Source organism: Xyrauchen texanus, chromosome 10, assembly GCF_025860055.1.
Source record: "Xyrauchen texanus isolate HMW12.3.18 chromosome 10, RBS_HiC_50CHRs, whole genome shotgun sequence".
NCBI lineage: Eukaryota > Metazoa > Chordata > Actinopteri > Cypriniformes > Catostomidae > Xyrauchen > Xyrauchen texanus.
In genome coordinates, this window is record NC_068285.1 from 9,529,297 (window position 1) to 9,555,725 (window position 26,429).

At 36.5% G+C, this 26,429-nt stretch overlaps 1 protein-coding gene and 1 long non-coding RNA gene across 4 annotated transcripts in view; one reads left to right on the forward strand and one right to left on the reverse strand.

Moving 5' to 3' along the window:
* LOC127650485 (uncharacterized) overlaps window positions 1-22,860 on the forward strand; it is a 240,457-nt gene extending 217,597 nt beyond the window's left edge. For all 3 annotated transcript variants that reach the window (XR_007971454.1, XR_007971456.1, XR_007971455.1), the window contains exon 3: window positions 22,760-22,860. This is a non-coding gene — a long non-coding RNA (uncharacterized LOC127650485). The remainder of the gene's footprint in view (window positions 1-22,759) is intronic.
* Window positions 1-26,429, reverse strand: part of LOC127650383 (NACHT, LRR and PYD domains-containing protein 12-like) — a 294,503-nt gene that overhangs the window by 260,279 nt on the left and 7,795 nt on the right. The window lies entirely within an intron of this gene.

A 26,429-nucleotide genomic window follows, 5' to 3' on the forward strand; every position in this document is an offset into this window, starting at 1 on the left:
CATCGGTTGGAAAAGAATGGAAACTGAGATACGGCTGTTTAGTTGAACTATTAGAACATTTAGGAACGCAACAACAATTCCTCGCTGTGCTCGCCGCCATTGCTACAGACTAAACCGGAAGTCGCTTTACGCTACTATCCGCCATTGGAAGTGACGACACCAGCACTGTGATAAAGGCCTATTTCTCTTCAAGAATTTAGACACATAAAGATGTCTTTATACTCCTTCAGACTCCAGTTACACAAATACAGGTATCTCCTGACCTTTTCACACACACGCTCTTGATGTGCAAATCCACTGTTGTCATTTTTACCTTTGTCTCCTGTTATTTACTGGCAATTACATCTTCTTCTAGCATTTTTTGGTGACACAAAAGGCTCAAATGAGAGTATTGCCACCATGTGGACAAAGTTATTCATGTAAATACTTCAACGCGCATGCGCAGTTCAAAGACGCACATTTAGAAAAATCAGGCTGCGTGCATACAGCAAGCACTCTGCTGATGACGAAATTTGCGTCACGTGTCCTGTACATGCGTTAGGCTGTACGTACACACTGAGCGTTTGTGTCAAAATCTAAGTAAACTTTAGGCATAAGACTTGACATTTGTGGTGCCAAATGTTATGGTGTTTAAACTCTATTTTAAAATGTCTTTGTTCTTTTGTAGCCATGTAAATTCCATTTGTTTTCCTTTGTGTTTTTTAAAGACTCACTTTAGCATGAGATAGCATTCGAGAGCGGGCTGTGATGGAGCATATCATGGTTGGATCCACTGTGAATACACCCATTCAACTGAACAAGTCAGTCATTTTGTTTGTGTCATGAAAAAACTTGAATGTATAGGAATTGTTGAATGAATGAATCAGTCATCATGAACGATGATCAGCTGAATAAGAGGAGCTGCATGTCGTTCGTTCATATTGTCAATCTTGTTCAACAAGAAAAGGAGCTTGATGAATTATGATAAAAAATGAGTGATGACCACACATTACAATGACATACGGATGTTATTGAAACTCTATTATTTTTAGGCCAGTATTGTTATCCTTAATTTGAATAGCTTGATAAAAACTTTGTGTTTAGCAGTTCACAGTATGATAGATATACTTTGTTATCATTTGTGGGGAAAGACTTTTGATGCTTTAACTCTCTGCAGTGCTGAAGTCTCTTAGTAGAATTTTAATGAAGGATAATTCAACTTGCTCTGTTTGAGAATGACTGCTTTTGGTTCAATGCGTTTACTTAAAAGATGGTCATTTTATGCCATTTGCATTCACAAAGACGTAACTTGAAGATATGCTCACTAACTGAATCAATGAACGAATCTGAACAAATCGTTTTGGTGAACAGAATCAAAATAGTTGAATCACTGAAATGAATCAAAATCACCACTACTAATGAATGGGAAAAATTGGAATGCCCAACGGCCATGGATGTAGAAAGGAGGTCCTGCCTTACAGGTAAAAGAGCCAATCACCTTTAAGAAACAGACATTGTCTGTCAATCAACTTCAGATCGTGCATGCATATTAGCTAAACAAGATGGTAAAATTGCATTAATTTAGCATGAGCTGAGTTAAAGAAGCACCATTTAACAACAAGTGTTATCAGATTTTACTGCTGGTTTGAAATATGTTCTTTTAGTGTAATCTTGACCAACAGTTTAAGAGATTTCAGTCTTTCCCCATTCAAGTAAATAGGAACTGCACTTTTAAGTTGCTTGTTTACACAGAAAATAGGGCTGCATGTATTGAGTTATGTTAATGTTTTACTTGAATCCATTTGTGTTTGGGCAAATGTATTTATTAATGAATTGATTTTTTTTCGTTAAGGAAACTATGACAGGGGATTTTTAGTTCCCAGCATGCTTTGCTTTGGACACAATAGGAGTAAATGGTAAAAGTTGGTGGTTTATGTGTTATTGTGCAAGATGGATATAAAGGAGGATATTTGCTAGTGTTGAATGTTTTATGTTGAGATTTAGAAGAGTTACTTTTATGTTGACATTTTGGGGGTTACCATTTTGGTGAAACATTTTTAAAAATGGGGATTCATTTGGATTACTTTGACAAATGCAATTTTGTTGGGTTTATCCAATTCATTAATGTTCCCTCACATAACATATTTGAGCTGAGATTACACATTTAATCACATTAAAACATGTGAAATCACAGTCCACAATCAAGTTCAGCCAAATATTTTTTGTGTGCATTATATTATATCATAATACTATCTTGACAAAACTGTTTACCTCAGACCAGTTGATGTGTCTTCACCCTTCAACTTTAATGGCTCATCCACAGACCGGTCACTCTTCATGGACACACAGCTGGGCTCTGTTGAGTCTGATCTCTTCATATGGAGTGAACTTTAACAGAATAAAGACAACAGTTGATATAATTGATTTACTTTAACATAGAAATAATCTATTGTATCTCTATCTATCTTGACATTTATTTATTTTTTACCTCAGACCAGTTGATGTGTCTTCAGCCTTAAACTTTAATGGCTCATCCATGGACCGGTCACTCTTCATAGACACACAGCTGGACTCCGGTGAGTCTGATCTCTTCATATGCAGTTGCCTTTAACAGTATAGAGACAAGAGATGACATACAGTAGATTATCTCTATGTTAAAGAAAATCAACTATTTCTATCTATCTTGACAAAAATGTTGTAGATTCGACCATTTAAACTTTTGTTCAGTGCTGCTCTTCTTGTAAACAATGACGCACCTCCTGACTCCTCCTCCACGTGACGTGACCTTACCAATGACCTTGCGTCATCCCTCTCATGAATGCATGTCACAGAGATGTACAGAAGTGAACATTTGTAGTTAAAAAGTATACAAATATTATTGTTTCTAAAGTTTTTTTAAAAAGTACCCAAATGCAATCGTGTCATTTTAGAAGACATTAATTTAATCATTGGAGTCATATAGATGACATTTATCCTGACTGTCTGTGATTTTTGGAGCTTCAAAAGAAAAATTGCCATTCACTTGCATTTTAAGGACCTACTGAGCTGAGATATTTTTCTATTTTTTTTTTTTCAAATGTGTTCTGGTTAAGAAAGAAAGTCATAGACACTTGATACATCATGAGGTTGAGTAAATAATGAGAGAATTTTCATTTTTGGGTGAACTATCCCTTTAAACCTTGTTTAATTGTAACTAGGGTTACATTTTAAATTTCAGTTAATCTAGATTAAATTTAATCCTGTTGCTGCATTACTTAAAACTCCAATTTAAATCTCAGTCAGGAATCACCTTTAAACTTGCAGTTGAGGTGGTTTAAATAAAATATCTGGACCTACAATTAAAGATGAATGACTGGGTAAGCAAACAGTGGATGTGCAGTCAGCCAATTAAAATGATACAGTGCAATCCACTTATTTCTCCTGCAGGTTAAGAAATCTACATGGTTCTGCACAAGTTAGCCATTCGACAGCATTTGGATCGATTGCATCAGAAATTAATTTCGTCCCCCAAACCAACAGTATTTTTAAGTCAAAGTTTACACATATAAAGGCTCAACAATGAGAATTTGGTCAGATCAGTTGTTATGATTGACTTTCCCTGCCAACGTTTTCACTATATATCTAAAATGTTGAATTAAACTGATTCGTTCGGTGACAATTTCTGGAGAATACATCTAGACTGGAGTTGGTGACAAATGAGTCAATCATGAGTGAGTCAGAATCAAACCTGTTAAAGAGTGTTAGGCTCTTCATTTGTGTTCTGCAGAGGAAAGAATGTCACAATGTGATACACAAATGATGAGATCATTTTTATTTTTGGATGAACTATTAATATAAGACATTGTTGATGATAAAATGTACTTATACAGGAGAAACAAACACACAAATTACCTTTGACCCCAATCCTATGTAATGTACATTTTAGTTTAATGGTTTGTTCTGCATTCATCTGAAGAAAATTCTGTGTTTGTGTCTAAAAATGTTCAGAGAAACACATTTGAGTTTCACCTTCTACATACAACTGACTGTACAGGTTTTTCCAGTTATGTCTGTAACTGAATCAAACCGGTCTCACTGTCATCTGACTGTAGATCTCACTTTACCCTAAAGCTGTTTTCACATGTTTATACTTGAGATAATCCAGTCTGTTCTCATTTCTCCTCAGTGTTTTTATACTGTAGTGTTGTGCAGCATATCAGAAATATCTATCAGTGTATTTTATTAAAGCATTGAAATCCTCTGACCTCTTGACCTTCCCTGTGTCTGTCTGTCCACTGAGATCCTTTGTGGAGTCCATGACATCATCTGAACAGTCCACTGAACACCTGTCAACAAACGGGACATCATCTATATTTGTGACGTGTTTATTTGTTCAATACTGACACATATTTGTTTTTATTTGTCCTCTAGAATATTCCATTAGAAATGAATCAATGAGGTTCAATTGCAGACTGTCAGCTTTTATGACATGTTAAACACCAGCATAAAGAGAAAACATCAGAAGACTCAACAGAAGAAAACAAAGCAACGTTTCAAGTCAATAGAAGAAATAACATTTCAGTGCCAAAGAAACTGAACACATACTGACAATTCAGATAAAAGAGCAAAAGTCTCAGTATCTGTTTGTTCTGCTGTGATTAATACTTAGATATCTGTTAGATGTCTTACTGTAGCTGATAGTTTGAAAGGTTTATTATTGTTGTCTTGTGAGTTTTGGTTTGTTTAGCAGCAGTTCAGTACTCACCTGTCAAGAACTGTTGATGTTCCTCTTTACTGACTAGAATATCACCTACAAAATACTTCACAATGAATTTATTGATTTCAGTGGAGCAAAAAACTGGCGAACGTTTTCGGTTTTTCTCTTGTCACTAAATGAATCCTGTTTAAATAGTTTCAATTTCACCTGAGGAGGAGGAGTCTGAAAGAGACAAACAAAATATTCAGTGACTGACATATTATTTGGTTTTTAAGACAAATGGGTTTGGTAAACATGAGGGTGAGTAAATTATGATAAACCGTTCACTTTTGGCTGATCTATCCCTTTAAAGCTTATAAAAGTGCAGTGATAATGTGTGAGATGTGTAAATTCAGCACCGGCTATTCCTTACAAACCTTAAACTGTGACAGTACTGATGTGTATCTGTGTGTCATTTATTTGACTCATTAAATACTGTCACAGTTGAAGGTTTGTGAGGAATAACAGATGCTGAATGTGTCATAAAATAAAGTCTAGTGTTTCCTGTTTGATTCAGATACAGTTTTCAGTTATTTATTAAAATATTGAACACCCAATGATTTTAAAAACATGAATATCTACATCACACTATGATGAACTAGATTGAATTGAGTAAACAGGTGAATATCTCCACAACATTCATATTAAATCATATTAAATCATTATTGCTGAAGCACAGTCCAGCAATAATGCAGGAGGCCTTGTTAAAACTCTTCAATCTGGTTCTGCACTCCTGACACCCTGTGTATGGGATTAATACACCCATTATATAAGAGTGGAGACAAATTCAACCCCAATAAAAGGCATTTGTGTGAGCAGCAATCTGGGGAAGATTTTCTGCTGTATCCTGAACGCCCGGATACAGGCCTTTCTTACCAAGCACAATGTTTTAAGTAAGAATTAGACTGGATTCCTACCAAACCATCGCACCACCGACCACATTCACAAACTACACACGATAATCAACCAGTGTGGTGTATTTTTATCAAGTTAAATATAAATGAAGTGTTATCAAATGTAAATATAGCCATTTATATCTATTTTAAATATATAATTGTTTCTTTTGGTCATATGTGTTTTTTGTGTATGTGAGTGGTTCAGCAAAAAGTCTGGGAATGGAATGTCGGAGGTACATGGACACTCATGCATAAATGACTTGCAGATGTTTCCTATTGACTTCTTTTGAAGCTAAAGAAGATATATGATGAGGCACCCTCTTAGTAAAGTGTTTTTACATAGTGTGAAAATTGTTCACAGGATGTAACTGAAGCCTTCTTGTTTAAAGATAAAGAAGATCGGTTGGGGCCCCAAAGATGTTTTTCTGCTCAAAACAGGATATTGATTGTTTTAGCCACGCCTTGTGAGACCTATATAAGCGTGTGTGAACTCAAGACACATTAGTTGTTTCTGCAGGGGCAACTCGGCTTGTTATCTCTGATAATAAAGTCTATTCTTCTGAAATCAAAAATCTCCAAGTCTTTGAGAGTGAGTTTGTCACAAAACGAGAAGGAACCACAACACCAGCACGTGCATCAAAAAAAGCAAAGGCAAAATGTATGCTTGCTTTGTTGATTTAAAAAAAAAGCATTAGATTCTGTAAGCCCGTTTATCGGTCCAATGGCGGTCTCCAATAATACAAGTGAAGGTCTCTGCGCGTTACGGTCTTTACTTTTACGCAACCCAACAATATTAAATGAAATACATTTGCTCTTATGTATTACCTCGTTATTTCATCTGACTCCATAAATGAAAAAGGTTTTAATGATATCTGAGCATCATTAAAAGTGAGTGAATGTTTTTATTGTTTTTAACACTTTAATTATATTTTACCCATTCAGATCAGGAAACTATGTCACTTTGAGGTCATCGCATGTTTTTCTCTTTTATACGGGTCTCACGATCACAAGCTTAAAAGTGTTGGATCATCAAACAGAGGTAATTGCTATATACCTAAGATCGGTCACATTCATGGGGGACAATCAAAGATACTTCAGTATAGCCCCCATGGAATTGCACACACTTGAATTTAACTTAATGTTTTCTTCAGTAGAGGTCATGGCCACTATTACAGATGTAAGTTGACCAACATAACTTCTCTTATAATAGAAGTCAAAGCAAAAATGCAAAAATCTTTGCAAAGCAAGTACACTTGAATTGATGCCAAATATTAGTCGTCACTAATCTGACGCAGACTTGCGGTAACATACGAATCGTTTAATCTGTTTGGGAAAAACAATTTCAGAGTCAGTCAGAATACAATCAAATGTTTACAATTTATTGACCAGGTAAAACAATAAATTCATCAATTCCAATTAGACAGTAATAAGTCAAATTTAGACAGTTTATCAAAACATAAGAAATTTAAATTGCAATTACCTGATATAAACTACACACAGTAAACTGTGTGGGATCGTCTGGCTACAGAGAACCATGAACAATGTGTCACATCTCCTTAAATACCCAAATATGCTTACCAAATGGTGGTGTCTGTCATTATAATTAGATTTTGGTCCCCTATTGAGGGGTTTCACAACTGTGAGATTAGAATTTTTAATTGAATGGGTTCTTGATTCCTGTAGATTTACATACAGGAGGTAGTTTGTATGGAGGATCTGGGGGAGGGCACACCTTTAATGGGCACACCACATTTCTCATATTTTATAACTTCTTTTAGCTTTTCATTATGGCTGAGAGGATGATACCAGTTTACCAGGCGTACTGAGACGAGAAAGCGAGGTGCGTCTCATGGATGTTGCTGTTATATATGCAAGAGAGAGTTCAAATGTTAATTCTCCTGAGAGCCTTTTGTTTTCTTGAGGAGTAGCCCAGACCTGCTGGCACCCACCTTACAATTCCATTTGGCATGATGGTCTATATTATAAAATTCTACAATCCGGCATTGTGGGTAAAATGTACGACACTATCAAATCCATGTATTCAGACAACAGGTGCGCAGTCAAAATTGGCAATAAAAGAACATAATTCTTCACTCAAGGGCAAGGAGTGAGACAGGGCTGCAGTTTGAGTCCAACTCTGTTCAACATTTACATTAATGATTTAGCAGTGCTACTGGAGCAATCTGCAACACCCGGTCTTACTCTAAATCATTCTGAAGTTAAATTTCTTCTCTATGCAGATGATCTGGTGCTGCTGTCAGCTACTGCACAAGGGCTACAGCAGCACCTGGACCTGCTGGAGAACTACTGTCAGAACTGGGCCCTGACAGTCAATATGAAAAAATTACAATTATGATTTTCCAGAAAAAAGCTAGATTACAGAACACCAGATACACATTCACTCTGGGGAACACTGCAATAGAACACACCTGACACTATGACTACCTCGGTCTAAACATCAGTGCTTCAGGGGGTTTTGGGCTGGCAGTGAATGCACTAAAAGAGAAAGCTAGAAGAGCATTCTATGCTATTAAGGGCAAATTTACCCAAGTTGACATTCCTGTAACAATCTGGTGTAAAATCTTTGATAGTATTATAATGCCTATTGCTCTGTATGGATGTGAGGTTTGGGGTCCACTCTGTCTGGCAGATTACTCGAGATGGGACAAACACCCCATAGAATCCCTGCATGCAGAATTTTGTAGAAACATTCTAAGAGTTCAGAGAAGAACACCTACTAATGCATGCCGGGTCGAACTAGGCAGATACCCCCTTATTATACATATTGAAAAACCATCCCTCAAATTTTGGACATGCCTAAATTCAAGTTCCCCTAACACACTGCAACATGAAAACCTTAAAACCCAAGAGCTGAAGCCTAAAACCAGTCCCCTTTGTCAGCTGGCTCTGAAACTCATAAACCCACTAACAACTAACAAACACCAGTTTCAGACCAGCACTGCTGAACAAAACCAGTTCAGAATAAACCAAATCATAAAAGAAAGCAAAAATTCATATTTAGACCATTGGAAAAATGAAAGTAAAAACCAAAGCAAACTGGAATGTTATCGGGCCCTAAACAGAACATATAATCTGGCAGAATATCTCCACAGTGTAAGAGATCCAAAACTGGAAGAACGAGTCTGAGCTCACTGTGACATGGGTGAGGTAGAGACAGAGACAAACTTTCTACTTCACTGTGAGAAATTTACAGTGGTGAGAGAGAAATACCTACACAAACTCTCAAACCTCATGCCACAGTTTTCCAGTTTGGCAGAAACAGATCAGATGCTGGTGTTACTGGGGGAGGACCATCATACATCAGTTGCAGCTAAATTCATTTTTGAGCTGCACACCCTCAGAAACCAATTACTGCCTTAATGTACTTCACTCACAGTACTTTTATTTTCTTATGTTAATAATGTCCTGTTAAATGCTTATATTATTTTATATTGTATAGTGTATATTGTTATTATAGTTTTTATTTTATTTGATTCATTACCTGGCACCTTATTTTAATTCTATCTTTATTGTTATTTGTTACTATTTTATTATTATTATTTGTCCAGTCATTATCTGTTTTGTGTATTAATGCTTTGGCAAAATTGTATGTAACACAATCATGCCAATAAAGTACTTTAAATTGAATTGAAATTGAGAGAGAGCGAGAGAGTACTTGTATGTCATTGTTTGTGGTGTCATAAGTTTTTTGGGACTTTCACGAATGAAAAACGCATACGCAGGTTACTTTACTTCCTGAACGAGTGTGCACTGGAGTCCGAGTCCACTCTACAGTTCTGATGCAATCGAACTCAGCCAACTTCATACAGGTAGTCTCGAGTTCTGTACCGCGGTGAGCACACCGGTCGCATGACAGCTTTCACATTACCAATTTTTCATGCGAACCGTGCTCAGTTTCGAACTAAACTGGCATTGTGAAAGCACCCTAAGAGACCAGTACGAGTGTTCACAAGCATTTTTTGGAAACACGTGTAAAAATAATGAACGCTCTTAACAACTAAGATCAATTGTTATAGGGAAAACGAGGTCCTGGGCTGTTAACTGAAAGTTTGTGGGTTCAAATGCTTCAAGATTGTGAACTTTATTGAGACACTTTACATCAAAAATTTCAAAGAGGACTGAATCTGTAATATACTACATTTTTATTTTTAGTCATTTTAAATTTGATCTAGAAACGCAGTAAGAATTTTATGCACAAAACATAATAAGGAAGTCTCAGTTTTCTTATATTTTGTCCCTAATCCAAACATTAGCACAGATATAAAGATTTAAATGTTGTCTGTCATAAAATCTTGTTTCACTCCAATCTCTGTCTTCAATACTTTTCTGATGCAACTGAAACTTTGTAATGCATCACTTCTCATGATACTGCAGGATCAGGATCCTTCCTCACTTTGGATAAAAATATCTGCCAAATGAATAAATGTAAAATGTACATTTGTTTCAGACAGTAACATGTACATGAAGGCGTTTACAGTCCATTAGAGGTGAGAGTAGAGACAGATGAGGGGTCACTTCTCTGCAGGACGTATAAGAGGAACAATTTCAGACCCTGTCCACTTTCACTACAGTACAAACAGGAACAGTTTATCATCCACCATCAGCACGACTGAACAAACAAATAATAAAGAGTTCAGTTACAGGGGACAATGTGGACAGACTTCTGATGTAGGCCAATAAGCAAACATCCTGGTAACCATCAACAACACCCTATAATCATACATGTGACTTTTGCACAGGCAAGCACCACTTACATTTTCTTCAGAAAAAGTACAAATGTAGTTGATGATCAAACACACACCATATTAGATCAGATTACAGACATTGAGAAATTATCTGCAGGAAACATCAGTTTGTTGACTTTAATCAAGAAACTGAAAATTGGACATTCATGTTTTGTTTTGTTACTCAAAGATACTTTAAATGAGTTTTCAACACAAAATACTTGAACGTGCCTCTTTTATGATAAACATTTTACATTTCAGAATTCAAAGTCATTTTGATATTTTTTTAAATAAAAAATGTCTAAGTGGTGTAACTGTTCAGAGATTGTATACAAGAAAATAATTCTAATTAAACATTTGAAATGTTGGTATAATAATTTTTATATTTTATTGTTATTTAAAAAAACATTAAAAAAGGTCAAAAGTATTCAAAACCAATATGAATATACAAATTATGTTTATACAAATTTGATTCATGTGTTTTAAACTGGAGTTTGAAAAGATTTCCCATTTTATAATTTAGAAATATTTATTTGTCATTGACCCATAAAAGACACTTGAGGAAGAACACATCAGTTTGCCAGGTCAGTTTGTCTCTGTTGATTCTGTTGACTGTGACGTCTCGGTTTTCTTCACAATCATACTGTTCACAATCATTTCACAAAGAGACATCCATCTAAAACCTAAAACACACAAAGTCAAATGTGCTGTATGAGACATTACTTAATTATCAATTTCAGAAAAACTTACCATCTATGATTGATCAAACTTCATTACAACTCTGCTTAATATTAATCAATAGAAAACAACTCAAATCTATTTATCACACAAAGAAACACAGAAATATCTGAAAACATTTATATATTCACAGATCAATTAATCAAACTGATATTAAACACAGTTAAATACATTTGTAGTACATAGGTTAAAATTAATCTGTAAAAGAAACATAATTAAGGAGATCAATTAAAATGATTATATTAATTATCACTACTCACCGCAGTGTCTCCAGTTTATAATGCGGATCATCTTTTAGATCAGAGAGCAGCTTCAATCCTGAATCTCTTAGATTATTCCCAGACAGATACAGTTCTTTCAGGTGTGAGGGGTTTGATCTCAGAGCTGAAGTCAGAGCAGCACAACCTTCATCTGTGACATCACAATTACTCAACCTGCAGAGAACAATGACACACTCTTCACTCTCTCAGTTCACAACACACACATCCGTTTAACATAGATTTGGTGAGGTGGTGGTAAGATCCCCCTTGAGCGTTTTGACTGGCCAACCCATTGTAACCAATGTGCAGTCCATCCCTGTTTAATCACCATTGTGTTGTTCCAAATCTATATGACTTTCTTCAGTGGAACAAAAAATTACAAACTGCATATTTGTCCTTTGAAGTCAACATGGCAAAGAATTCAAAATCCTCAGGCTCTGGAGATATTAATAGACACTTACGTGATCAAGCTGAAACCTCTGAAGGCCTGCTGACAAGGGACTCAATTTGGATGGTGCAGAGGGAGAAATTCAGCGTCAACTGTTGAGCATGTCTGTGATGATGACGAAAGTTGTTGCGGACTTGGAGGATCTTGTTGTAATACGTCGTTCGATTACGGCGATGGAAATAAAATTTTTAGTCGATTACAAAAATCGGGGACGTCAAGAGATGGATCAATTATCTGGAGTCATCAGAGAGGTAATTGGCTGCTAATCCGTTGGCACCCAAGGCAGATTTACAGTTTTTGAAAAGTTGGAAGACCTTGAGAAATCGTGCTAGGAGGAATAGCGTGCAAATTGTTGGAATACCTGAACATGAGGATGGCAGACATATGGTGAAATTCTTGGGCGAACTTTTCCCGAGTCTGCTCGACATAACAGACCACAAGCATGATACAATAATGTTTGTGATATGCTCTCAACATATTCTTTTGACAGCGCACAAATGCATGTACCCACGTTTGTTTTATTGGATAAAATAGTGATTTTAAAAATTTAAAATATTTTACTGCCAACTAAGCTATTGAATCAGTAATTTGAACTGTGAATTTTTAGATGTTTGTAACTCCACCATATACATTTCCAACATCCCACACACAATGGAATGCTAATGTGGGCAGTCCACAGCCTTTGTTTTGGCTAATGGCCTTGATCTGCTGCTACTGCAGCTGTACTTTTTATTCTGTTGTAATTATATAACAGATTTGTACTAGATTTGCACTGGGTATGTGTATGCATGTATGTATGTAGGTGTGTGACTGCGTGTGGATGAACGTATATGTATAATTATTATAATCGTTTTATTATTATCATCGATGTCTTGCTGCTGTTTTTGTAGAGATTTTTTTTTTTAAATTCCTTGTACGTGTAAGCATCTCTCATCCATCCATCCATCCATCTTCAACCGCTTATCCGAAGTCGGGTCGCGGGGGCAGCTGCTCCAGCAGGGGGCCCCAAACTTCCCTATCCCGAGCCACATTAACCAACTCTGACTGGGGGACCCCGAGGCGTTCCCAGGCCACTGTGGAGATGTAATCTCTCCACCTAGTCCTGGGTCTTCCCCGAGGCCTCCTCTCAGCTGGATGTGCCTGAAACACCTCCCTAGGGAGGCGGCCAGGGGGCATCCTTACCAGATGCCCAAACCACCTCAACTGACTCCTTTCAACGCAAAGGAGCAGCGGCTCTACTCCGAGCTCCTCACGGATGACTGAGCTCCTCACCCTATCTCTAAGGGAGAAGCCCGCCACCCTTCTGAGGAAGCCCATTTCGGCCGCTTGTACTCGCGACCTAGTTCTTTCGGTCATGACCCAACCTTCATGACCATAGGTGATGGTAGGAACAAAAATTGACCAGTAGATCGAGAGCTTTGCCTTTCGGCTCAGCTCTCTTTTACGTGACTAACGGTGCGATAGAGCTGAGTGCAATACCGCCCCGCTGCCCGATTCTCCGGCCAACCTCCCGCTCCATTGTCCCCTCACTCGTGAACGAGACCCCCCGGTACTTGAACTCCTTCACTTGGGGCAAAACCTCATTCCCTACCTGGATCTCTCATCTGATTTTATTAATTGTGCCAACAACGGTGGTTTTGTTCACCAAAAGATTATTTGCCAGTTGCAAAAAGGTGAAGAAATTGGCTGTCCTTACATTTCTTCCCTTTCCCAGGAAAGGCTCGACCAGATGCTCACTTTAGTTCTGATAGTTTATATTCTCGAAAAAAAGTCTAGAACATACTGAGAACATCATTCAGCCGACTTTATTCATCTTCAGAACAGGGTATGTCTAAATTAAGTTTGTGTAAAGAAAAGGCATATATAGGTCTAAAAATATATTTGTTTTTGTTTGGAAAATTAATTATTTTTTAAATGTAATGCTTTTTTCGTTTGTTAATTTATTTTAATACAGACAATAATTTAATAGAATTGGGCTGTAACTGTTCCCAAAAAAAAAAAAAAAAAACACTGATGATATTCTCCTAGTATTGTGTATTTCATTTTGTGCACAGAAATTATCTGTTTTGTGTTTTGTGGGATAATTCCGTGACTGCCGTCTATTTTTTTGAATGGTGTGGAAAAGAAACTTTAATAAATAAACGGATGGATACTGCGAATAAATTAAATCGCAAACTGTGGGCATTAATTTGTTCTCTTTGTACTTATTGATGCATGATACGAGATATTTGTGTTGGCACTCCTGGAAGTGTCATGTTTACAGATCGGATTATGCCATAAAGATCAATCCATAATCACGTTGAATAAATTGGCTTTCAATACTGTCGTCATGATTAACACAGGCTAACGATTGGGGCAAACTCTGTCATGTGACACAAAATATTTGCTTAATGCAAATTTTATTGACAAAAAATGTTTCCAAACCAGTTTTTCACAACATTTGATGTATCAACATAGAGTTTATGCACTTGAGTTAAACGGAAAAATATAATGTGGTCATTTGTGATATTTTAGCGATAATGTATGTTTCCATCAGCTTTATTTAGATGCGCTAAAACATTTTCCGCATTAAATCCTTGGATGGAAACGTAGTTATTGTTACAAGGACAAATGAATCTGGATCAACCATAGACAGAATGTTGATAAATTCAGTATATAAGCATTTATACCAAAAAATTGTAATAAACACGAAATCTGTTCATGAAAAAAGTGGACTTAATTGCACACACACAAAAAAATTATCATCATTGTTCTTATATCATAATAATAATTAGAATAATAAGATAATAATGACTTAAATATACTGAAATGGTAATGCAAACAGAAAAAAATCTGGATGTAAAGAATTACATTTATTTGATGAAAATAATGTATGTATGTATGTATGTATGTATATGTACTGTATATATATATATCCTACACACATATCTAAAAAACTATTGTAGGACTACAAGTGAGCCCCTGCGCCTTCTGCTGGGAGAAAACAGAATCACAGCCTTGAACGGCACAAATAAACATGGCGTGGACACGAGGCTGCCGTCAATTCACAGAATTAGAAGCAAAATACCTTCAAACTAGCTTTTCCTGGTGCGATTTTGAAAATTTAAGGGGAGTAAATGACAGATTTTTCATTTTTTGGGTAAAATTAGGACTCAATCTTTTAAGTTAAAGTAACATTACCTTCTGTTATCTGATAGAACTCTGTTTTTAATATTCATTATTGTTAAATCATTATTATTTAATACAGAAGGAGAATAAAAAAGAATTTGAGAGTTTTGTGAAAACTTACACCAGTTTCGCCAGTTTACAGTGAGGATTCTTCAGTCCATCAGAGAGCAGCTTCACTCCTGAATCTCTTAGTTTATTCCCAAACAGATTCAGTTCTTTCAGGTGTGAGGGGTTTGATCTCAGAACTGATGTCAGAGCAGCACAACCTTCATCTGTGACATCACAATATTCTAACCTGAAGAGAACAATAACACACTCTTCACTCTCTCAGTTCACAACACACACAGCTAAAGCTGTTTGGAAAGTTTGTAATGTGTCCGCACTCGAACTGAAGTGCTCCTCTCACACAACATCATTAGAGTTCCATATGATCTCATGTTAAATTAGATAAAACCACTATTCAACAATTAACATTGTTGTCGACAATTTTTTATTGCCGACTAATCGTTTCAGATGTCAGAATATCAGATCATGTGACTCTCAGATTATCTTCAGTTTATAGTTTAGTTGTGGGGGTGGCTGTGGCTCAGGTGGTAGAGTGGGTCGGCTGCTAAACGCAGGGTTGATCGCGGTTCGATTCCCGGCCCACACGACTCCACATGCCGAAGTGTCCTTGTGCAAGACACTGAACCCCAAGTTGCTCCCAATGGCAGGCTAGCGCCTTGCATGGCAGCTCTGCTGTTATTGGTGTGTGAATGTGTGTAAATGGGTGATTGGGACACAGTGTAAAGCGCTTTGGTAATCTCTAAGGTTAAAAAAGCACTATATAAGTGCAGATCATTTACAGTGAGGATTCTCCAAACAATGGAATAAATGAAATGGGGAGTAAATTACAGATTTTTCATTTTTTGGGGTACAATTAGGACTCAGTCTGATAGGTTAAAGCAAAATTATCTTCTGTTATCTCTTGAACTCTTGTTTTCAATGTTTAATAATAATAATAATAATATTATATATATATATATATATATATATATATATATATATATATATATATATAAACTGGTGTTAAATCATTATTATTTACTACAGAAGGAGAATGAAGGAGGATTTGAGAGTTTTGTGAAATCTTACACCAGTATCTCCAGTTTACAGTGAGGATTCTTCAGTCCATCAGAGAGCAGCTTCACTCCTGAATCTCTTAGATTATTATCAGACATATTCAGTTCTATCAGGTGTGAGGGGTTTGATCTTAGAGCTGAATTCAGAGCAGCACAACCTTCATCTGTGACACCACAATCACTCAACCTGTAGAGAACAATGACACACTCTTCACTCTCTCAGTTCACAACACACACATCAGTTCAACAGGAGAATATTACCATTTCTGTGGCCATTTAATATATTTTCAAATGTATGCGTGTTTGTGTTTCAAATGTGTAAAGAAACACATCAATTCAATATGATACAAAAATATCTAAATATGAATCTAACTAATACAAAATCAACCATCTTTACTGATGATGAAAAAGCTTTAATTCAATCAAAACAAAGATTAATAAAATCAGATATCTATTTATATATCTGACACAAAATAATTTGTTTTATGTTTTTCCTTCTCTTTCTTCTTGATTTTGTTTTCTTCATAATTCTTCATTTTAGCTAATGTGGTTTATTTAAAATACTGTAAATGAATCAATTGTGACTTTTCTGTCTGGTTTCTCTGTTCTCTGATTCTTGATTTAGATTTGTTTGTTTCTCTATTGAACGTCTGGTCTTTTCTGATCTTATTATCATTTATTGGATGATGTTTTTAGGATTTACATTTGGACTAGATCAGATTCTTTAGTATTTCCTAATAACGTGACACACAGTTCAAACATCACTCTATATTATTATAAGAATTGTTGCAATTATGCACTATTTAAAATATTTCTGTCAGAATATCAGATCATGTGATTCTCAGATGATCTTCAGTTTACAGTGAGGATTCTCCAAACATGAGGGGGAGTAAATTACAGATTTTTCATTTTTGAGGGTAAAATTAGGACACAAGCTGATAAATTATCTTCAGTTATCTGAGAGAACTCTGTTTTCAATGTTTTTTGTTAAAATTATTTCCATTATTATTAAATCATTATTATTTACTACAGAAGGAGAATGAAGGAGGATTTGAGAGTTTTGTGAAATCTTACCACAGTTTCTCCAGTTTACAGCGAGGATTCTTCAGTACATTAGAGAGCAGCTTCACTCCTGAATCTCTTAGATTATTATATGACAGATTCAGTTCTTTCAGGTGTGAGGGGTTTAATCTCAGAGCTGAAGTCAGGGCAGCACAACCTTCATCTGTGACATCCCAATAACTCAACCTGCAGAGAACAATGACACACTCTTCACTCTCTCAGTTCACAACACACACATCAGTTCAACAGGAGAATATTACCATTTCTGTGTCTGTTTAATATTTTTGTGTGTTTGTGTTTCAAATGTGTAAAGAAACACATCAATTCAATATGATACAACAAATCTAAATATGAATCTGGCTAATATTTAAATCAACCATCTATACTGACTTCAATTCAATCAAAACAAAGATTAATCAAATCAGATATATTTTTAAATATCAGACAAATTTTATTTTTTATGTTTTTCCCTCTCTAAATGATTTTGTTTTCTTCATAATTCTTCATTTTAGCTAATGTGGTTCATTTTAAATACTGTAAATAAGTAAATTGTGTCTTTTCTGTCTGGTTTCTCTGTTTTCTAATTATGGTTCTTGATTTAGATTAGTTTGTTCCTCTACTGAACTTCACTGATCTTATTATCGTGTATTGGAATTACATTTGGACTAGATCAGTTTCTATAGAATTTCCTAATAACATGTGACACATAGTTCACACATAACTTTACATTATTGAACAATTGTTGCAATTATGCACCATTTAAAAATATTTCTGTCAGAATATCAGATGTAATTCTGAAATGCTCTTAAGTATCTTTGGTTTGATCTCAGATCTAAAGTCAGAGCAGCAAAACCTTCATCTGTGACATCACAATCACTCAAGATGCAGTAAGATTGAAAAGACGAGATATGAAATGACACCAGCAGCAATTAAAAATATAATCTTACAGACAGTAAAAACCTACAAATAAACAAACTAGGGATGTTCTTCTTAATTACAAGATTTAGTTACTTGTTTTATAATTTTTAAATTAAACAAATCACAAAGAAATTATCTTTGTAAAGATCAGACCATATAAGACAAGTTGAATGACTCCAGCCTCAACACGTATAACCTTCAAGACAATTTAAATCGATGCGGACCAGGTGGAAGGTTTGAGTTGTCTAATTAGTTTTGTGCAGTTCATTCTTAATGTGTTTTGTTCATATTTTAATATTTGAATCATACTTTTTTTGTAATATTGTGCGGTTCATATATTGGGTTTTAGTGGCCTGTGGGGAAAAAACATTCATCTACTTTGTGTGGTGTCTCTGTTATTCATCTGTTCTCTTCATAAATAAATAAATGCAAAATCTGCAATATGCTTGTCCTGTAAGTTTATGATTAAAAAGGAAAATGTGAATGAAAATAAAAGCTATTAAATGTCTAATTATAATTAAAATATGAAAATTAAAATGACGGGTAATATTAAGTCTATTCAGATCCTAGAGAGCAAAACCTGTAGGGTGTTATTCAATGGAGTTCATTGTTATGCCACCACTCTCTTACAGTCAACAGATTCCCCCAAACTGAGAGCTCCTCAGGATTCAGTGCTAGCTAATCTCCATAGTACAGAAAAGAGATCAACCATCAAGGGGAGATAGTAAAACTAATTCAAGCAGGAAAGGTGAGAGAGAGAGATCACAGCTAAAGACGCTAATGAATCAGAGGAATCCTGGTATCTGCCACATCACCTCGTCTACCATAATGGAAAGGCACATCTAGTGTTCAATTGTTCCTTTGTATACAAGGGTATTTCTCTCAATGAGCAGCTCTTGCCAGGACCAAATCTCGGACCATCCCTCCTTGGGGTCCTATTGCGATTTCGATGGCATCACGTTGCAGTCAGTGGGGACATCAGGGGTATGTTTTATCAGGTTCGCCTGTTACCTGAAGACAGACCATTATTGAGATTTCTTTGGCGGGATTTGCAAGGAGAGATCCCACCAAAAATATACGAATAGCAGATGCTGCCGTTCAGAACAACCAGTAGCCCTTGCTGTGCCATCTATGCATTACAGAAGCACATCAAAGAGCATCCATGCAGCACTCCTAATCTCATACAGTCAGTCGAATCCAATTTCTATGTTGATAATTGTCTGGAGAGTCTCCCTACAGCTGCAGCAGCTAAGACTAGAATAGATGACTTGCGTGTACTTCTGGCGGATAATGGATTTGAAATTAGACAATGGGCTAGCAAACGCTCATCAGTATGTATTCCACAACTGTTCTAGAATGGTTACAATCAGAATCATGCTGGTTCAAAGTATTTGACGGCACTCGTGTATCAGAAATAAAGGAGCTTAGGTCCAGATAAGTGGCCTAAAAGACCACACACTGCTCAGTCACCCAAATCCAATGAGCTTAAAAGTCTGACATTGTGTAGTATAGCATCTGTGTCACCACAGAATGATATTCCAGATGCAAATCATTTTCAGCGGTGTCAGAAACGTCATGGGGCGGCAGAGCCAAAATCAGACTCAGTTGACTAACAGTTACTGTGAAGCTGAAGCTACTCTCTGTAGAGCTTGCCAAGCACAGATCTTCCCAGAAGAGCTTGCATCTCTTAGAGCAGGTCAGTCAGTTTGTGTTAGTAGTAGACTTAGGGATCTAGCTCCAGAGATGGATCAAACAACAGGTCTTATTAAAGTAGGTGGCTACAGCAGTTACAGCAGATAAGTGGCTTTGAGATTCACACCATTGTACTTTACTCTCGTCACCCTTGCTACCATCTCAACCATCCTTGCTCTGAGAGACTATTTGCAGAAATCAGGAGAAAGTATTGGATCTTGAGAGGTCAACAGGCCATAAAAAAGTACCAACTTCATTGCCCAGGGTGTCAAAAGAGGAGAGCATAGCCTAAAGTTCGTCAAATGTCCGATTTTCCATCATCTTACCTCCGTATCTTCTGCCCAACTTTCTTCTCAACAGGTGTTGACTGTTTCGGGCCATTCATTGCTAAGATTGGCAGACATACTGGGAAACGTTGGGGAGTTATTTTGAAGTGCTTGACCACACGTGAAGTTAATTTGGATCTCCTCAATTCAATAGATATGGATGCCTTCTTACTAGCCCTTCGCAGATTCATTGCTTGGCGAGGCAAACCAGCAGAAATAATTTCAGATCAAGGTACAAACTTCAGAGGTGCAAATTCAATCCACCTAATGCGCCACACTTCAGAGGAGCATGTGAGCTGGAGATTCGTTTAATCAAGAATGCCCTCCAATTTGCAGTGAGAGCTCAATCATTGTCAGTGGACGTACTTCACACCATCATAGTAGAGGTGGAAGGTATTCTCTACATTGATAGATCAGTTCTGGATTCGTTACCTACGAGACTACCTGCCAACACTACAGTCTTACTGCAAATGTCAGCAACCAGCAGGGTCCCTTACTCTGGATACAGTAGTAATGATAGTTGATCCGAACCTACCACAAGCCCAATGGACTGTAGGTCGAGTGGTGAAGCTCATGCCAAGTAGAGATATGTGCATATGAGCTGCTGAGATTCAAGTGAAGGATAGTGTACACGCAGCCTATAAGCCCACCTTATCCCACTTCCAGGACTCCCAGATAATACTGAGAATTCACAACCATAAGAATTCTATTAATCTACACATTTGCTACTCAAATGTGGGGGCGGCTGTACAGAATTCTCCATGTTTGTTCTTAAAATGGAGCGGCGCAAAGAATAAGTGCTCGGCGGAGCTACTTGAGTTGATACGGAAATTGAGTAGTCTTTGAATGAGTGTAGCATCATAGTGTTGCATCAGCAGTTCTGACTGGAAGGCTCATGTTTTAGGGATATTGTATGAGTAAAAGACGAAGTAAGGTCACGGTTATTTACTTTGTTATATATTGTCTGAGTATATGCTAGAGATAGTGTTTGTAAGTTCAGTGCATTTATATCAGTGTGATCTGTTTATCGTGCTTGAGTTATGTGATGTAATACAGCAATTGTAGCATTGTATATGAGAATATAATGCTCTAGAACACCGAGTTATGTTATTTTCAATCAATACGTGTAACTGATGACACTTCAGTAATACTTTGCTATTTGTCTATTCTCTATTGTTCGAGAAACCTTACACATGTCCTCACATGTACAGCTTACATATATCATCTTCATTTGTCAACATCAGAGCAATCATTAAAGGAACACATCGTCTATCAGTGATTTAGTGTTCTCTAATAGAAACACTGTAGAGGTCAGTGCATACCGATCCAGCAATTCAAATCCTAATTTGGAACAGTAAGCATTGTGCGTGTTCAGCTACCTGTCCTAATCAGTGACATTAGTGTTATTTCCTCCATTTGTTACCTAAATGTGATGTTTTAACATTGCTGTGATTATTGTGAGTGTTACTCACTGAACTGATCTGGATTCTTTAATCACAGGCAGCAGATACTGAAGAACTTCATCTGCTTTATTATGTGCTCCAATAAACTGTTTCAGATCAAACTCATCAATCTTCTGCTCTGAGGTCAACAACACAAACACTACAGCTGACCACTGGGAAGAGGAGAGTTTTGTTTCTTTTATTTTTCCAGATTTCAGATAATCTTGGATCTCCCTCACAAGTGAATCATCACCCAGTTCATTCAGACAGTGAAACAGATTGATGGATTTCTCTGGAGAGTGATTCTCCCTGATCTTCTCCTTGATGTACTTCACTGTTTCATCTTTGTTGTAGGAGCAACTTCCTGTCTGCGTCGGCAGTTCTTGTAAGAGAGTGTGATTAGACTCCAATGAGAGACCCAGAAAGAAACGCAGGAAAAGGTCCAGATGTCCATTCTTACTATTTAAAGTCTCATTCACAGCTGCCTGATGCAGGTCAAACATAGAAACCTGTTTTGATGGATTCTGTTTCATAAAATTTAAAACTTTAGAGAACATTCTTTGTTTGGAGATTTGTTTAAACACATGTATGTTGTTGTTTGTAAAGGAAAGGTGCACATAAAGAGCTGCTAGATGTTCCTGAATGGTCAGATGAACAAAGCAGAACACTTTCCCCTGATACAACCCAAACTCCTCTCGGAAGATCTGAGTGCACAATCCTGAGTACACTGATGCTTCTGTCACATCAATGTCACACTCTCTCAAGTCTTCCTTGTAGAAGATCAGATTGCCTTTCACAAGCTGCTCAAAAGCCAGTTTCCCCAGTTTGAGGATCATGTCTCTGTCTTTACTTTTCTTCTCATAGTCCTTCTCATGTTTGATGTTTGTCTGAATGATCAGGAAGTGTGTGTACATTTGAGTGAGAGTCTTGGGGATCTCTCCTCTCTCTGCTTCACTCAACATTGTCTCTAGAACAGTGGCTGAAATCCAGCAGAACACTGGGATGTGACACATGATGAAGAGGCTCCTTGATGACTTCAGGTGTGTGATGATTCTGTTGGCCAGACTCTGATCTCTGATTCTCTTCCTGAAGTATTCCTCCTTCTGTGGGTCATTGAATCCTCGTACCTCTGTCACTCGATCAACACACTCAGAGGGGATGAGATCAGCTGCTGCTGGTCTGGAGGTGATCCAGATGAGAGAAGATGGAAGCAGATTCCCCTTGATGAGGTTTGTCAGCAGCACATCCACTGAGGCTGATTCAGTGACATCACACAATCTCACATTGCTCTGAAAATCCAGAGACAGACGACACTCATCCAAACCATCAAAGATAAAGAAAACTTTAAATTCATCTCTGGATATTTCCATTTCTTTTGTTTCACTGAAGAAAACCCGAAGAAGATCTGAAAGACTGAGTTCTTTGTCCTTCATCAAATTGAGTTCTCTGAAAGGAAGTGGAAATATGAGGTGGACGTCCTGATTGGCTTTCCCTTCAGTCCAGTCCACAATGAACTTCTGCACAGAGACTGTTTTTCCAATGCCAGCGACTCCCTTTGTCAGCACAGTTCTGATGGGTTTGTCTTGTCCAGTTAAAGGTTTGAAGATGTCATTGCATTTGATGGGTGTGTCCTCTGTTGCTGCTCTTCTGGATGCTGTCTCGATCTGTCTCACCTCATGTTCATTATTGATCTCTCCTCTTTCACTCTCTGTGATGTACAGCTCTGTGTAGATCTCATTCAGGAGTGTTGGGTTTCCCTGCTTTGCTGTTCCCTCACACAAACACTGAAACTTCTTCAGCAGATTGGATTTGAAAGTGTTTTGGACTTCAACATGTTGCGAGTGACTGTAAGATTGAAATCAGTGTTAATATTTTACAGTTTTTGTTTTGTTGTAATTTTAATCTTTTGACATATATTTTCCTTCAAATTAGTGTATATTTCGCCATTTTCATTCAGTTTTACTCGCATAAAAATGGCATAATATTTTAGTCAATGAAAAAAATATATATATTTTAGTTGACAATAATGTTGCAAAATGGCAAAACTGTAACAGACCAAACTTTAAACAAATATCCATAAACATGTATAAAACATATAAAAGACCGACTACATACAAAATACTGAACAACTGTCCTTGTAAAAACCTCCTGAAATAATATATACTCTTTTAGCAGTTAGTCTGCTGTTTTATGAATTCTTCACATTTAGAGACTGATATCAATTAAGCCAGTTTAGGATATTTCATTGAGTGTATAGTGTGTTTTTTTTACGGAAACATCACATTCACAACGCAAGTTACACCTATTATAACCAGAAACTTAGTTAAAGTTCACCTGTTCATTCTGTTCATTGTCTGTGCAGATGCAAGTAATAATATTACATAGATGTTGTGCATATTGTGATTATTTTCATGTATAAATAATGTGTATGAGTGAAGTAATTAACCTGTTTTAATGCTGTTAATTTTGGCAGAATTCAGTGTGTTCATCCTGTGCAGCTCAAGTGGGGTAATTCATGGTGTGAAATTCACTTATTTGCCCACCAGCCACAGTGGAGGGTGAATGCCCAATTTTACCAGCCACTTTGAGTATTCAAATATAGATAAAATTTGAATACCAAATTATTATTTTTATCATAATGCTAATTTTGCAACACACAAACGGAGGCTAAAGAGTAGACAAGAACAGAAGAGAAACTTCTTGTTCAAGCACTATTTCTGAGGCTGTCCATGAGAAATGTCCAAATAAAGTGAACCTGCAGGATTGCATTCACATGTAAAACTTGCATGTAAAAAGATTTACATGCATGTAAACTGCTCAGTGTAAATAAAAGTGAACTAAACTCAGAGCACCTCCTGAGATGGACTGAGATCATTCGCAGCATTCTCATAGATGACACTATGCAGGTCGTCCCCGGGCTCGCCAGCCACAGAAGTGAGCAAAAGTACCCGCCACTGCGCATGAAAAACCCACAAATCCTGATTGGATTCATTGAATTCATATCTAAAACATCTGTTTATTGAAGATGATTTATCTAGATGTTTCTTCTTCTGTTTATCTTGTACTGTTAATATCTTGCAGTATGTTTTTGTTGTCAACATTATGCTTTAAAAAAATATTTTATTTATCATCATAATGCATCTTTTTCATCTTTTATCATTGTCGAAATCAAAGAACCCTTCATCAACAGACGTTTTCGTCAGTTATTTAGTCTAGATAAACACTGATTGAAATAATGCAAAAATTAAAAATCAAGTTGATAAGAATCATAATGACTGTAGACGTCATCAAGCTAAATTATTATTGTCCAAAGTCGACTAACATGACTATTACACTCCCATAATCTGCAGGTTAAGACTTTGTACAATAATTTCAGTCGGGCTGTGTGATCAGAACACACATCAATATTTTAACACAAATAAAGTGCAAAAACATTTTAAAGTATGTAACCATTGCTTTTAGTATTAAGGAAATACCAGTTTACTCCAATATAAATAATTTTATTCTTATTATTAGATCATAAAAATATCTATTATGTGCAATGAAATACAAAGTAATAGTGAAATTAAATACTTCAAATATCTATTCAATAATATCTGAGGTGACAAAAGATAATTAAAGAGAATGCAAGAATGGTGACATCATTCTCACGTGTATTTATGTAGTAATGTGAAAGTAAAACCAAGAAACACTTTTATTTTACCTGAAACTTGTGTTTTCATTCCAGTGTGTTGGTACATTCATAGACTGATCTCTCTTCTCGAGCACACAGGTTTGTTCTTGTACATCTGATCTGGGCAGCAGTACGGGCCTTAATCAGACACAAACACACACTGAAATTAATATTAGCTATTGAACTGGGTGATATGTGATCTTGCTGGTCTTATAAAAAACAACACAAATGTCAACAAATAGAGATGATCTACAGTTAATTAAAGGGGTAGTTCACCCCAAAATTTTAATTCTCTCATCATTTGCTCATCATCATGCCATCCCAGATTCTTTCTTCTACAGAACACAAATGAAGAATTATAGAAAAATATTTCAGCGCTGTAGGTTCATACAATGCAAGTGAAAAGTGATCAGACCTTTGTAGCCCCAAAACTCATGAAAAACATCAAAATCATATGATTTCAGTGGTTAAATCCATATCTTCAAGAGCAATACAATATGTGTGGGTGAGAAACAGATCAAAACTTAAATCCTTTTTATTCTAAATCACCACTTTCATTTTCAGATGTGAAAGTGAAATTAAAAAGATGGCATCTTATAAAATCTGCTAATTTAGGCATTTGGCGGATGCGCTACGACTGTTATAAGACACAGGACTATTTCTCTTCAGGAATTTAGACACATAAATATGTCTTTATACTCCTTCAGACAGTTATACAAATACAGGTATCTCCTGACCTTCTCACACACGCTCTTGACGTGAAAATTGTGTCAAGACTGTTATGGTGTTTAACATTTTTAAATGTCTTCATACTTTTGTAGACGTGCAAATTCCATTTGTCTTGCTTCGTGTTTGCTTTTAAGACTGACTTTAGCGTGAGTCAATAGCATCATGGTTGGACCCATTGAGTGAATATACTCCTTCAACTCAACAAGTCAGTCATTTAGTTTGTGTCGTGAACAAACTTAAACGTACAGAACTGGTCAACTTGTTCAAGAGCTGCAACCAACATGAATGAATCAGTCATCATGAACGATGATCAGCTGAATAAGAGGAGCTGCATGTTGTTGTATCATATTGTGAATCTCGTTCAACAAGAAAAGGAGCTGGATGAATTATGATTAAAAGTGAGTGATGACCACACATTACAATGACATACGGATATTATTGAACGGACATAATTATTTTTAGGCTAGTATTGTTATCCTTTCTTTGTATAGCTCGAT